This window comes from Trachemys scripta, chromosome 2 (assembly GCF_013100865.1).
Source record: "Trachemys scripta elegans isolate TJP31775 chromosome 2, CAS_Tse_1.0, whole genome shotgun sequence".
Taxonomy (NCBI): domain Eukaryota; kingdom Metazoa; phylum Chordata; order Testudines; family Emydidae; genus Trachemys; species Trachemys scripta.
This window is the reverse complement of record NC_048299.1, coordinates 92,548,598-92,562,746: the sequence shown is the minus strand read 5'-3', so window position 1 is coordinate 92,562,746 and position 14,149 is coordinate 92,548,598. Positions and strand designations below refer to the sequence as shown.

At 44.1% G+C, this 14,149-nt stretch overlaps 1 protein-coding gene across 2 annotated transcripts in view; it reads left to right on the top strand.

The window, feature by feature from the left end:
* Positions 1-500: 500 nt before the first annotated feature.
* The window catches only part of LOC117872614 (cytochrome c oxidase assembly factor 1 homolog), a 68,270-nt gene continuing 54,621 nt past the window's right edge, over positions 501-14,149 (top strand). For both annotated transcript variants that reach the window (XM_034761264.1, XM_034761266.1), the window contains exon 1: positions 501-646. The gene's annotated coding sequence lies outside the window, so the exon portion shown is untranslated. The remainder of the gene's footprint in view (positions 647-14,149) is intronic.

The following is a 14,149-nucleotide window of genomic DNA, read 5'->3' as shown; positions in this document are numbered from 1 at the left end:
ATGTACTGTGTCTGTTCTCTCACGCTGTGGCAATAATTTGACTGAGGGGGAGTTCAAAAACACAGGAGGGGATTGCTTCAAAAGAGACATTTACTTACACAGCACAATCCTCTTCCCGCCTCCCCAAGGAGAGAGAGCCTGCAACGCACACAGCAAAATCCTCCTCTGTCTTCTAGCTCATACCTAAAGATGGGAAACAAACTGACATACGTATACCAAAATCTCATACCATCCCCAGAGCAGACACTATAACGTACGTGTGTGTGTGTGTGTGGAATCCCACCTTCAGTCCCAGAGGGGACACAAAAAATTCCCATCTCCTGCCTAGAATGGAGAGGAGCTGTGACTAAGCAAAGCCCCTTCGCCCTCCACGTGGAGTCTTAAAAGTTCACCCCTCCCCCATGACTGCTGACTCTCCTTCCCCAGCAGCTAGAGGCTGGGTGAGAAGCAGCAGCAGGCGGTTCTATACAGCGGCTCCCTTGCCAGGCGGAGTCCTGCAGGTGGCAGTGCCCCAAGTCTGTGCATCCTGCAGCTGAGCCCTACCAATAAAGTTAATGTTTATGCTGCCCGGTTACAATATGGCGGCTCCCATGGAGAGAGCGTGAATCTCTCCTGCCTGCTTCGGGTTCCTGCTGCAAGCGTCTCTGTAAGTCCCCGGTAACACAGCATCTGAGGCACGCGAGTGCACGAGGGGCTCTTTCTTACGGGGCGGTACAAGGAGTCAGCAGCTCCCCTGGCTCGGACTCCTTAGTGGAGTGGGTCTTGCTCAGTCACCATGCTGGTCGCTCGCATGTATAAAGGGAGGAAACGGCTTGGGCGGGGAGGTTTGGCTTGAGTGTGGTGTATCTGTTTTAAAACAGGTTGAATTAGTGAGTCTGGAGGTAGCCCAGAGCGGCTGCTGACCAAGACTCTGGTTTGATGGGAAGAATAGAGATTCACACACACACAGGCTGCTGTGTCCCAGGTTGTGGGGACAATTTGAACGAGGGCAGGTCTGGACAAATGAGTAAATCTCTTTCTGAGACGCAGCCAGATCTTTGTTCCCCCCACTGGGAGAGGGATTCGCTCTGTCAAAAGGAGGGAGGCTCTCCTCCCAAATGTGTGAGGCCTGGCACTTCTCTGTTGGGGATTAATGCAACGTCTTTCTTTCCAAGGAATTGGGGAGACAGTTGTGCATAGCACTTTTCACTCGCTAGAAATCTCCCTCATTCAGATTGCCCTTGCGCATTAAGACCAGCATTAGGTGTGTACAATTATGTGACAGGCTGAACTCCGTGCTCACTTTCATTACCCCCACCCCCAATGCATTATATTGATTCTTTCCCTATCATTTAATTATGTCTTACATTTAAATATTGAGAAAATATTAATTAAAAGTTGTGGTGTTTACCTGTGCTCATGCTGCTTTTTAGTTTGGCTCATACTAGTAAACGCTGAAACTCTTAATTTAAAAACGAAAGTGAAAGGCATTTAAGGGTTTGCAGTACATAGTGTGAATGGGAAGTGTGTTGTTTTCCTAAATAGAGATTTGTCTGTTGCAATAAGTGGGAAAATGTTGGCATCATTCAAGAGAAATTAGGTTTTTTATAAAAAGGGGATTATTAAAAAAAGATGAATTGTAAATTGTAAATTGTGATAATTTAACTGGGATATAGCAGTGGCATCAAAATAAAAAACTTAATTGTAATAGAAGAGGCCTGCATGCCTGAGTAGCAATTAGTCTAGCACAGGGGTTGGCAACCCTTTCAGAAGTGGTGTGCCCAGTCTTCATTTATTCACTCTAATTTAAGGTTTCGCGTGCTGGTAATACATTTTAACGTTTTTTAGAAAGTCTTTCTATAAGTCTATATTATATAACTAAACTATTGTTGTATGTTAAGTAAACAAGGTTTTCAAAATGTTTAAGAAGCTTCATTTAAAATTAAATTAAAATGCTGATTTTACACAGCCCGCTGCCAGCCTGGGGTTCTGTTCACCTAGGCGGGCTGAGTGGGGCCTGCGGTTGGGACGCTGGCTGGCAAGGGGCTGGCAGCCGGGACCCCAGATGCAGGGCCGGCTCCAGGCACCAGCTTGGCAAGCAGATGCTTGGGGCGGCCACTCCGGAGAGGGGCGGCAGGTCCAGCTATTCGGTGGCTATTCGGCGAATGGTCTCTCACTCCAGCTCGGAGGGAAGGACCTTCCGCCGAATTGCTTCCGCAGATCGCAATCGCCCCCCCCCCCCTTTTTTTTTTGGCTGCCTGGGGTGGTCAAAACCCTGGAACCGGCCCTGCCCAGACCTGGGGGGAGGGCTTCAGGGGTCAGAGCAGAAGGCTGGGGTGTGTGGGGGGAGTTCAGGGGTCAGGGCAGAGGGCTGGGGGTGTGTGGAGGTGCAGGACAGAAGGCTGGGTGTGTGCAGGGGTTCAGGGAAGAGGGCAGGGTGTGTGTAGGGGTTCAGGGAAGAGGGCAGTGGAGGTGTGGGGGGGTCAGGGCAGAGGGCTGGGGTATGTGGGGGGTGTAGGGCAGAAGGCTGGGTGTGGGGGGGTTGTGGGGTCAGGGCAGAGGGCTGGGGATGTGGGGGATGTAGGGCAGAAGGCTGGGTGTGGGGGGGGTTGTGGGGTCAGGGCAGAGGGCTGGGGGTGTGGGGGGGTCAGGGCAGAGGGGTGTGGGGGTACAGGGCAGAAGGCTGGATGTGGGGGGGAGTTCAGGGGTGTGGAGGTGCAGGGCAGAAGGCTGGGTGTGTGTGTGGGGGTCAGGGCAGAGGGCTGGGGTGCTCAGCTTGTGGAGGTGCTCCCAGCCCCCTGTCCTGAGCGGCTGATGGCAGGGGGCTGGAAGGGATATGCCCTGTTCCACCCCCTTCCCCAAGGTCCCATCCCTACCTCTTCTCTGCCTCCTCTACGGAGCATAGAGCACACTGCCGCTCGGCTCGGCTCCCGCTCCCCCTCCCCCTCGCAAGGGCCATCAGCTGATCAGCGCAGGGAGAGGGAGGGGGGAGGAGGAGAAGGGGCAGGAAAGCACCACACTGGGGGAAGAAGTGGGAGAGGGAGGAAGCTTGGCTGTCGCAGGACCAAGCTTCTGCCTCCTGCCCCCGCAGGGGAGACCAGTGGGCGGGGGGTGGGGCTGAGTGGGGCCGGGACCTCGGCAGCGTGCCACTCAAAATCGGCTTGCGTGCCGTAGGTTGCTGACCCCCGGTCTAGCATTTTGAGAGGATAAGGCAGTACAATAATTCGTTTAAAATAATTCAATGTTAAGGTTCCCAGGACAACCTTAATTTTTTGTTTAAAATAAACCTTGCCTATGGTGTTGCTTTGTAGAAGGTAACTATTAGGTTTTTTTGCTTATCACACTATGGTCATTTTGTTAAATTAAAAATAAACACTCAAGAAACCAAAAATATTGAAGTGGGCATAAAAGTCCAGATTTCACACAACTTTTACACTGTTGTAACTCCACTGATTTTATTGTAATGACTCCTGATTTACACTGGTGTGAATGGAGATTCAGGGTCTTGGAATATATTTTTCTGTTATATTAGTGAAAATTATTTTCTTTCTGAAAATTTCCAGTGAAAAATGGGGAGAATGACTGTTTAATTTGATCCATCTCATTATAAACCCCAGTGTGACCACTAGAGGGGGATTTCTACTGCCAATCCCAAACTGACCATTTTTTTGCTGCAAGTTTAATCTTTTAAAGCCTGTTGTACATCATATGTAAGCTACTACAATGCCCATGCTTAGGTGCAAGGGATTCCTTCCTTTCTTCCTAACCTATTGAGTCTTCCGTTTTGCTTGCCTTTTCTTTCTCTCACTGTTGCCCCTCCCCATTTTAACTTTAAAATCTCTTAAAAGCAAAGCTATTTTTTCACTTCACGCATGGTGCCACAAAAACATGAAAACCTCCTGCATTTTTCTCTTATGTACATAATAAGACAAAAGTTCCCATTGTTTAGCTTCTTATGCTTTGCTTTTTCTTGTTTACTGTGTATATTGCTTGTTCAACGATCACATTATGCTATTTTTCTAGTGTTTTTTTGATAAATGCTAATTTCAGATTTTAAAAGCTGTCACATTACATTACATTAACAGCTTAAATTGTTGCATTTATTTCCTAACTGAAAATCCTCTTGAGATAGATGTGTATATATAGATGGAGGTGAAAAGGTTAGAGGAACTTAATAAATTTCATTTTTTTTGGTTAGACAAACTCTTTTTTGGAATATTGTGTATTAAAAAAAATAAATGTGGAAGATGGAGATAAGAAGCTTTCAGGATTAGAAGCAAAATAAAACCCTTCATCAGTATTTTATAGCTTTTTCTAATTTCCTGTTGCAGTGCTGGAGTTGCTCAAGGAGGTTGCATGGGTAATTACTGTATGTATTATTTAATATAAATGGTGGACTACTCTGTTAAAATGACATGTTCAGCTTCTAGAGAGGGATATGAATTATGAAATAAGTCTGTGATTTATGTCTAGGAATGTCAGTTAGAATGGCCTAGAAATAAATTTTAGCAGCAGCCTTCAGGAGTCCAGGGTAATCGTCCAGTGAATGACAAAGGGAAAGATGTACAAACATCAAAATAACATTTATAACTGTAAAAATAAAAAAGCCCACAACCAAAACAAAACCTCATTATCAGAGGAGCAAATATTAAAGCATCTATGGCAGGAGTTCTCAACCTTTTTCTTTCTGAGGGCTCCCCAACCCATGCTATAAAAAACTCCATGGCCCAGCTGTGCCACAACAATTGTTTTTCTGCATATAAAAGCCAGGGCCAGTGTTAGGGGATAGCAAGAGGGCAATTGCCCGGGGCCCCACACCACAGAGGCCACTGTGAAGCTAAGTTGCTCAGGCTTTGTCTTCAGCCCCAAGTGCTGGGGCTTGGTACCTCAAGCTGCAGTGCCATGCAGCAGGACTTTGGCTTTCTGCCCTGGGCCCTAGTGAGTCTAATGCTTGGCCGACCCCCTGAAATCTGCTTATGGCCCCTGACACCTGGTTGAGAACCACTGATCTATGGTACATCTAAAAAGAGTATTCCTATTATTTGTTGAGAATTGTGGCATGTATAGTCAATTTACTAGCCTGTTTTCAAGACACATTTTCTGTACAGGTTATTGTAGCAATAGAAGGGCAGGGCAAATTAGTCCAAAAAGATTTCTGTGAATATTTGAAATTTTAAATTAGCTCATTGCAACATTGTTCCTGCCTCATATGTTCACTTTTCACAAACTTCCAGGTGATAAAGTTCTACTGGCCTGAATGTTCTTGTAAAGGTGTTTTTCAAAACAATAGGACAAATGCTGTCCTACCTCTTAAGAGAGACAGCATAGAAAGCACAGGGCCAGGAGGAAACAGTGGCTTTACATTTGCATCCCCCCAATTCTGGCCTCCCACATAACGTAGAGCAGCCCTGAGGTCTGATAATTGCAGCATTATTTGGTGCCTGTTTTCTCTGCAGTTAACTTGATTGTTGTCCCTAATTCGAGACCCTTGAGTACACTGATTCCCTTAATTCAAGGTGGCTGGCTGGTTGAGGTGTATAGGTTATAAATAAGGCTAAGATTTTGTCATGGTTATTTTTAGTAAAAGTCACGGACAGGTCACGGGCAATAAACAAGAAGTCACGGAAGCCATGACTTGTCTGTGACTTTTGCTGCAGCAGCTCAATGGTTCCCCTCTGCCTGTGGCAGCTGTGTGTGTGTGGGGGGGGAGTCCTCCTCCCACGGCATCTGAGAGCTGCAGGGTGACCATATTTCCCAAAGAGAAAATGGGACACCCCTAGCCATTCACCCAAGGCACCACCCCAGGAGGCTGTCACCCGTCACTGGAACCTTGCAGAGGGCCCTGCTGGCTGCCAGCTCCAGTCTCTCTGCCCCTGGGGCTGAAGCAGAGAATGTCATGGAGGTCTCTGTAAGTCAGGGATTCTGTGACTTCCATGACCTCTGTGACATAAACGTACCTTAGTTATAAAGTTCAATTATGCCTGCATCAGCTGCTAACTCAATCAATCTATGTAGCTCGAGTGTTATTTCAGAGTGTGGCTGTTGGCACTTGAGCTAGGCTAACTCAAGAGGAGTAACTCGAGTGTAGATAATTCTAGTTAACTCTGCAGCGAAGACAAACCCTCAGAGTAACTCTTAAGATTGCTTTAATATATGGCAGCTTTCCCTTTGCTGCATCCTGGAATCTCTTCTAGTGCTCAGCATTACACCTTGATCTTACCCTGATTTGTCTTCAGCCCTTCATGCAGCATACCCCCTATACCAAGGGCTATATTTGCTCTAAATTGCTCCTGTGCCAAGGGAACTTTTTCTGAGTCTGTAGTGGCCTGTTTAGTCTGCCGGAGTGGCATAGAAGAGCTCAGGTCAGAATCGGTTAGCCTGTGTGTGAATACGGTATCCAGAAGTGCTTGCAGGTTCTTCCAGTTGGGGAACAAAAATATGATGTGACTTATATAACCAATCTCAACTAGTAACCACACCTGCAATAAACTGTTTCATGAGCAAGCTATAGTTTTAGAAGTATGCATAGTTTTGAATAACCAGTACATTCAAGGAAATAGTGAGCTGTTCATAGACTGACTACAATAAGAAAGAGGTTGAATTATTTTATTAGTTTATTTACTCGGCCCTAGTCATTATTTCATTCTGATCAGACTTGTGAATACTTGCTTGTTAGAGGTGTAAACTGGCAGCATTTCATTTTTGAGGCCTGTGTGTTGTTTGAAATTGGTTTAGAAAATAGTTTCTGAGGAGTGGCTTTTCTCTTGGCAAATTCTCTGTCCTCTGTGCTCACGTATGTAACTTTACTAATACAGATAAGCTTAGACTAAATTGGTGTTACATTATCTTAATTTATTTTCCACTGTGAGCAAATTGTAGCATTGTTGCCTGTTTGCACCATGAGCTTTAGATTTTATTCTTTGTTTCTGGAATGTATCCTATTTTTAGAACTACTTTGACTGCATGATAGAGGACACTGATTTTATATTAATGTTATGTGTTTCTGTTACATATTCTGTATAATATAAACACAATCTGGTTTCTTTATAAAAGGGGTAAACTATTGGATTTTTGGTCTCAAACGCCATAATTTATTATTATTGCCTGCAATGTGCTAGATGCTGTACAAACATTAAGGTACAGTCCCAGCCTCTGGCACTCATTGGTAAAATGACTTCATAGTAATTTACAGTTGCCACTATATGTTGTCTTTTCAGACTGATTGCTTCTGGCATTTATCTTTACGTGGTTACTGTTACTGTACTACAGAAACAAATACTTTATCTGGCTATAATCAGGTATGCCATGAGGTGCTCAGCTGTCCTAATGATAACAGGCCAAGAAAATGGATAGACGGACCGGAGGTTGAAACATTTGTGGCTGTTTCTGCTTTGCAGAACAGTTTTGTAAGCTCCTCCCACTAGTTTCTAATCTCTGAGTCTGGGCATCCTCCATGTCCCCTCGTACCACCCCGGCACCCCGCAGCAGTAGCAGTCATCCCTCCTTTTTCTGTCCATCTACATTCCCCTATCTTCCCCCCACACTTTTTTTAAAAACTCTCTATTTTGCCCACTCACCAGAAGCCGATAGACCCTTTGTATGCTCTTGTTGCTGAGCACCAGGGAGATAGGAAAAAAAGCAGGCTAAGGCTGGGTCTACACTACCCGCCTGAATCGGCGGGTAGAAATCGACCTCTCGGGGATCGATTTATCGCGTCCCGTTGGGGCGCGACAATCGATCCCCGAATCGACGCTCTTACTCCACCAGCGGAGGTGGGAGTAAGCGCCGTTGACAGGAAGCCGCAGAGGTCGATTTTGCCGCCGTCCCTACAGCGGGGTAAGTCGGCTGCGATACGTCGAATTCAGCTACGCTATTCGCGTAGCTGAATTTGCGTATCTTAAATCGACCCCCCCCCCCGTTGTGTAGATGTAGCCTAAGGCAGTAGGCTGCTGCCTAATCCTGTATTCCATCCATATCAGTCTACGTTTAGGACCACTGTTGGAGCAGGGAGGGGCTTTCAAAGGGTTGCCTGCTGCTTTACTTTCAGTCTCTGAAGTATATATGCAGTAAGGGGTGAGGTAAAGCTGAGGCCAGGTAGATTCCTCCCTATTGTTACACACCTTGCAGAACTGTCTGGCACACCCACACTCAGGAGAAAATATCTCCCAGGAGCTGAAACACTGCGCTAAGCCAGCTGGAATGTCACGGTGTTAGTGTAGACATAATTGTTTTACTGGCAGTTTAGGAATAGTGTCAGTCATAATGTTTAAAAAGGGTAAATAGAATCACCCAAGTAACCATAGGCCAGTTAGCCTGACCTCAGTCCTGAGCAAATCCTGGTTAGGCTGATATGGGATGAAATGAGTAAAGAATAAAAGGATGGCAGCATAATTAATGCCAGTCAACATAGTATAATGGATAGTAGGTCTTGTCAAACAAACTTGATATATTTGTGATCTCATCAAAAAACTAGTAGATAAAGGTAACTTTATAGATATATCAGAGGGGTAGCCGTGTTAGTCTGGATCTGTAAAAAGCAACAGAGAGTCCTGTGGCACCTTTAAGACTAACAGATGTATTGGAGCATAAGCTTTTGTGGGTAAATACTGCATCTGACGAAGTGGGTATTCACCCATGAAAGCTTATGCTCCAATACATCTGTTAGTCTTAAAGGTGCCACAGGACTCTCTGTTGCTTTTTATAGATATAGTAGATATAATAAACTTCTGTACGGCATTTGACTTAGTCCCTATCTTCCTTGCGGGGTTCGATCTAGTAGGCATGCTCAGAACTTAGTCCTACTTCTTGTTCAGCCAGTCGCTCAGACAAACAAGTTTGTTTACACTTACAGGAAATAATGCTGCCCGCTTATTTACAATGTCACCTGAAAGTGAAAACAGGTGTTTCCCATGGCACCTTTGTAGCCGGCGGCACAAGGTATTTATGTGTCATATATGCTAAACATTTGTGTGCCCCTTCATGGTTTGACCACCATTCCAGAGAACATGTTGAACAAGAGGTAGGACTGAATTGACTTGTAGTTTTACATTGTTTTGTTTCTGAGTGCTGTTATGTAAAAAAAAAAGTCTACATTTGTAAATTGCACTTTCACTATTAAGAGATTGCACTATGGTACTTGTATGAGGTGGATTGAAAAATACTATTTCTTTTGTTTGTTTTTTACAGTGCAAATATTTGTAATCAAAATAATAATATAAAGTGAGCACTGTACACTTTGTATTCTGTTTGTAATTGAAATCAATATATTTGAAAATGTAGAAAACATCCAAAAATATTTAAATAAATAGTATTCTATTGTTTAACAGTGTGATTAAAACTGCGATTAATTGTGATTTATTTTTTATCTCGTGATTAATCGTGATTAATTTTTCTTAATCATTTAACAGCTCTAGTCTGAAGTGAAGTAGGATGAAATTCAGTAAAGACAAATGCAAAGTACTCCACTTAGGAAGGAACAATCAGTTGCACGCATACAAAATGGGAAATGACTGCCTAGGAAGGAGTACTGTGGAAAGGGATTTGTGGGTCAGAGTGGATCACAAGCTAAATATGAGTCAACAGTGTAACACAGTTGCAAAAAAAGCAAACATCATTCTGGGATGTATTAGCAGGAGTGTTGTAAACAAGACACAAGAAGTAATTCTTCTGCTCTATTCTGTGCTGATTAGGCCTCAACTGGAGTATTGTGCTCAGTTCTGGATGCCACATTTCAGGAAAGATGTGGACAAATTTGAGAAAATCCAGAGAAGAGCAACAAAAATGATTAAAGATTTAGAAAACATGACCTATGAGAGATGATTGAAAAAAATGGGTTTGTTTAATCTGGAGGAGAGCAGACTGAGGCCTTGGCTACACTTGGGGATTAACAGCACTGTTGCGGCAGTGCTGTGAAGCGCGAGTGTAGTCGCGCCACCAGTGCTGCGAGAGCTCTCTTGTAGCGCTGCAAGTACTCCACTTCTCCGAGAGGAATAGCTTGCAGCGCTGCGAGTGAGCGTGCAGGGCTGCAGGCGCTGATTACACTGGCGCTTTACAGCGCTGCACTTGCTGCGCTCGGGGGGGGAAGTGTGTTTTCTATAGTTCAGCTTGCCTGGTTGCTAAGTTAAATTGGAATGCCCAAGGGGACCATCTGTGACTCCATGGTATGATTGTTATAGTGCTTTAGGAGTACACACTTGCTACTGGGTTGGTGAAACCTAATTATAGACTATACAACCAGTTTGGGGTTTCTGCCCTGCTTTTTGACAGTCTGCCCTGACATTGGCACTTAGGATTGTGAGTCACTCCTGACAACGTGACAATGTTTATAGTGAAAACAAGAATGTTTATTTAGCAAAGAACAAGTAGGATGAATGGAAACAAAGGGTTTCATATAAAATAAAATCATAACATTCCTTCTAAAGCTTAAACTAACAAGATGCCCTTTTGTCTGCTAAGGTGCTGCTGCCCCCAAATCCTTTTCACAGTGTTTTGCAACCAGGATGGCTGAGACCCTCCTTCCCTCAGATCAAGCCTGCTGGCAACTTGTCTACCCAGATGAAGGATGTCAGGGCATCTTTTTACACCCCTAGATATATTAAACAAGTCCTTTGTTCTTTGCCTGTAAACAGACTCCCCCTTGTTTCCCCCCCCCCATGCTGTTCACCTCTTCCTGTTCATTTCATCTCTAGAAGTCCCTGCAATCTCTTCATTAGCGTTTGACTCAGTAGGCAGCTAGACTCTCATTGTAAGACATACAATGGTCAGCCAGGGAGATAAGAATCTCCCATCTCCTGTCTAGTGGAACCAGTCCTAAGGCATGTCACCTCTAGGTGACCTGCCTTTTACTACCAGGCCCTAAGAACATAATTTTCAATATATACATACCTATCTCCTTAGGTATTATCCACACAAACATTTCACAAAGAGAAAAATGGCCAGACTTTCAGTAGAAAGCTTACATGAGGCACTCTGGTGAACTAGAATGTAAATACCTGACCCAGAGGATCCCTGTAACCCTTTGTATCCCTGTGCTCTTTGCTGGTTGGCTTCGAGAGGTCTTTGAGAGACAGTAAAGTATCCTGTTTTTTGGCAGCAGCCAAAAAAAAAAAAAAAAAAAAAAAATGATGCTCCAGAGAAAGGCAAAACACCCTCTCCCTAATTCGGTTGCCTACAATACACTTGTTGATGGGAGAAATAAGGTTTCTCCATGATCCTTGTAGTGACCAACTTATAAAACTTGACTTATGAGATTTGACTGCATCTCTAATACTTAAGGCAGAGTCAATTTTACATTTTATCATGCATGGTGATGAGTTATATGTATGGATGCAATAGTAAAGACAAAAATGGATGCATGGTTCTTTGGCTAGGAGTTCCATGGTCTAATTCAATCAAACCAACAAGTCTGCATTGTTTTTTGTGTTTGGCAGCATCTAGCACATCAGTGTTCCACAGCTGGAAACATCCATTGCAATATCATTTAAAAAAAAATGTGGTTTAAGTTTATTTGGGTTTTTAAAAAAAGACTAGGAAAAATTAGGCTACTGGTATAAAGAGACATAGTCAAAGCTGGGGGATCCAAATTGTAACCATCCACTGTGTTTTAGATCAAATTAACCAAGCAGTCGCTGAGGCCAAGGACTGAGCACGATTCAAAAAAGAGATTGGACATTAATATGGATATCAAGAATATACAGAGTTACAATTAATGCTGATTGATAAATTCTGGAAAGGATATTAAACCTCATGTCTCAGGGCTTACTCCACTCTAAATATTAGCGATGAAGATGGGACTTAATGGGGGGGAGGGCGTCTGCTGCAGGTTTCTTACGCCTTCCTCTGAAGCTGCCCATTGTCAAGAGGCCAGGATACTGGACGGATCTGGTCTGATCCAATATGGCAATGCATGTGTGCCTATGAAAGTTAAGGGGCTGTATATCATTCTTCCCTTTTCTTTGTCCAGCTCTCCAAATACAACCCACCCCATTATCAGTACACACATGGAAAATAAAGAGGTGGTGCAAGTTAGACACCTTTCTGGTCCAGCTTCCTTACCCTAATGACACAGACTTGCTGGCTTGTAATGGAATTTAGGCTGGTGTAACTTACATGCTGAAGAGCAAAAACAGAATAAAAATTGCTTTTCTTGTTACATCGTCTCATGCCAGCTAGTGTTCCCTTCAGGTACACCTTCACTGCGATAGAAACCCCGTGGCACAGCTGCAGCTGGCCTGGGTCAGATGACCCAGGCTTGAGGGGCTAAAAATTCTCTGTAGACCTTCGGGTGTGGGCTGGAGCCTGAGCCCTGGGGTCTTGCAAGGGTAGAGAGTCCAAGAGCTTTGCTCCAGACCAAGCCTGAACATCTACACAGCAATTTGTCAGCCTTGGAACCTGAGCCCAAGTCACCTGACCCGGGCTAGCTGCAGGTTTTTTTATCCCCATGTAGACGTACCCTTGGACTCACTCAGGTGCTGTGACCCAAATTCACATGTAATGGGAAAGGGGTGGGGGAAGTGTGAACGCACATTGGTAACTATGTATAAATGAGTGACTAAATCTAAGGGGGTATGAGTATGTATATGTTACACAAGCAGATCACTGTGAACTTTTAGACTAGCCTCTGAATTTGATCCTTACTTCTCACAACAATAGAGCAAAGAGGGGAAAAACTGTTCTGTTTTGGGTGGGTTTTTTGGGGGGGGGGGAGGGGGCAAGATAAGTTTTATCCTCAGTAAAAGGACCCATTGAAATCAGTGGAAATTTGGCTAATAACTTCAATAAGAGCAGGACTGGTCATTGGAGTGTATTCAGTGGGAGCTGAGCGTACTCAGGGCTTGATCCTGCACCTATTCAAGTCAGTGGGATAACTTCCATTGACTTGAATAGCTCAGGACCCAGCCCTCAGTACTTCACAGGATTGGTCACTGTGTGAAAACATTTGAATGGTGTAGGAAGAGACTTTGTTTAGTAGAGAAGGACTCGAGCTACAACATTTAGGTTTGAATCCAACGCTCTTCTGAAGTTTCGATCTGAAATCCTGGGAGCCACTGACGTCAGTGACAAAATTCTTATTAACTTCAGTGGAGTGTGGATTTTCACCCATGGGTGGGGTTTTTTAGACCCATCTTTGGCTTTTTTGTTTTGTAAGCTGTTTCAGCTCACACTTTTTTCCTCTTACATTTTTTTTTCTATATTGCAGTGGTTCTCAACCAGGATTCTGGGGCCCCCTGGAGGACTGTGAGCAGATTTCAGGGGGTCCACCTAGCAGGGCCAGCTTTAGACTTGCTGTGGCCTAGGGCATAAAGCCAAAGCCCCACAGCATGGAGCTGAAGCTCAGGGTCCCGAGCCCTGCCACCCAGGGCTGAAGTCGAAGCCTGAGAAACTTAGCTTTGTGGTGCCCCCTATGGTGTGAGGGGCCCTAGATAATTGCCCTGCTTGCTATCCCCTAACACTGGCCCTGGCTTTTATATGCAGAAAAACAGTTGTTGTGGCACAAAAGTGGGCCATGCAGCTTTTATAGCATGTTAGGGGGGGCCTAGAAAGAAGAAGGTTGAGACCCCCTGATATATTGGATGTAGAAAAACTAAAATGCGGTATACTATAATGGGGTAATCTTTGGACTGATATATAGTTGCTATCAAATAGTTCTCGAAATCTGGTTAAATATGAAACTTCTAGACAAAAACAGTATAAGTGCAAAGTATATTTTTGTGTGTGTGTGTTGAGTAGAGCAGTTAAAAATAAAAAGCAACTTGCCTTATTTTCCTACTTTATCCCCACCCTTGTCTGTTGATCTATTCATATACTTATTGGCAAAGTCCTAGATTATAAAATCTCCGAGGCAGAGATCTTGTCTTTGTGTTCCTTGTTTGTGAAGTGCCTAGCACACTGAATCTTGGCTCCTGATTTAGGTCCTTAGGCATTACAGCAATACAAATAATTATAAGTTTTGATTGTCGGAAGAATGTAGGTGTTCATCTCTAGAAGAGAAATGTGTGTCTGATTTGGAAGGCAGGGCTAGGATTTTTCTTATATAATGTGAAGTTGTATTTTGTGTGTAAATATCTTTTATGGTGCTTGCAATTTTTTTTTTAAATTAGACCTGCAGAGGGAGACAGTTCCCACACTGTTGAAGCTGGACTTATTTTCCTGTTTAAAATAAGGACTTTAA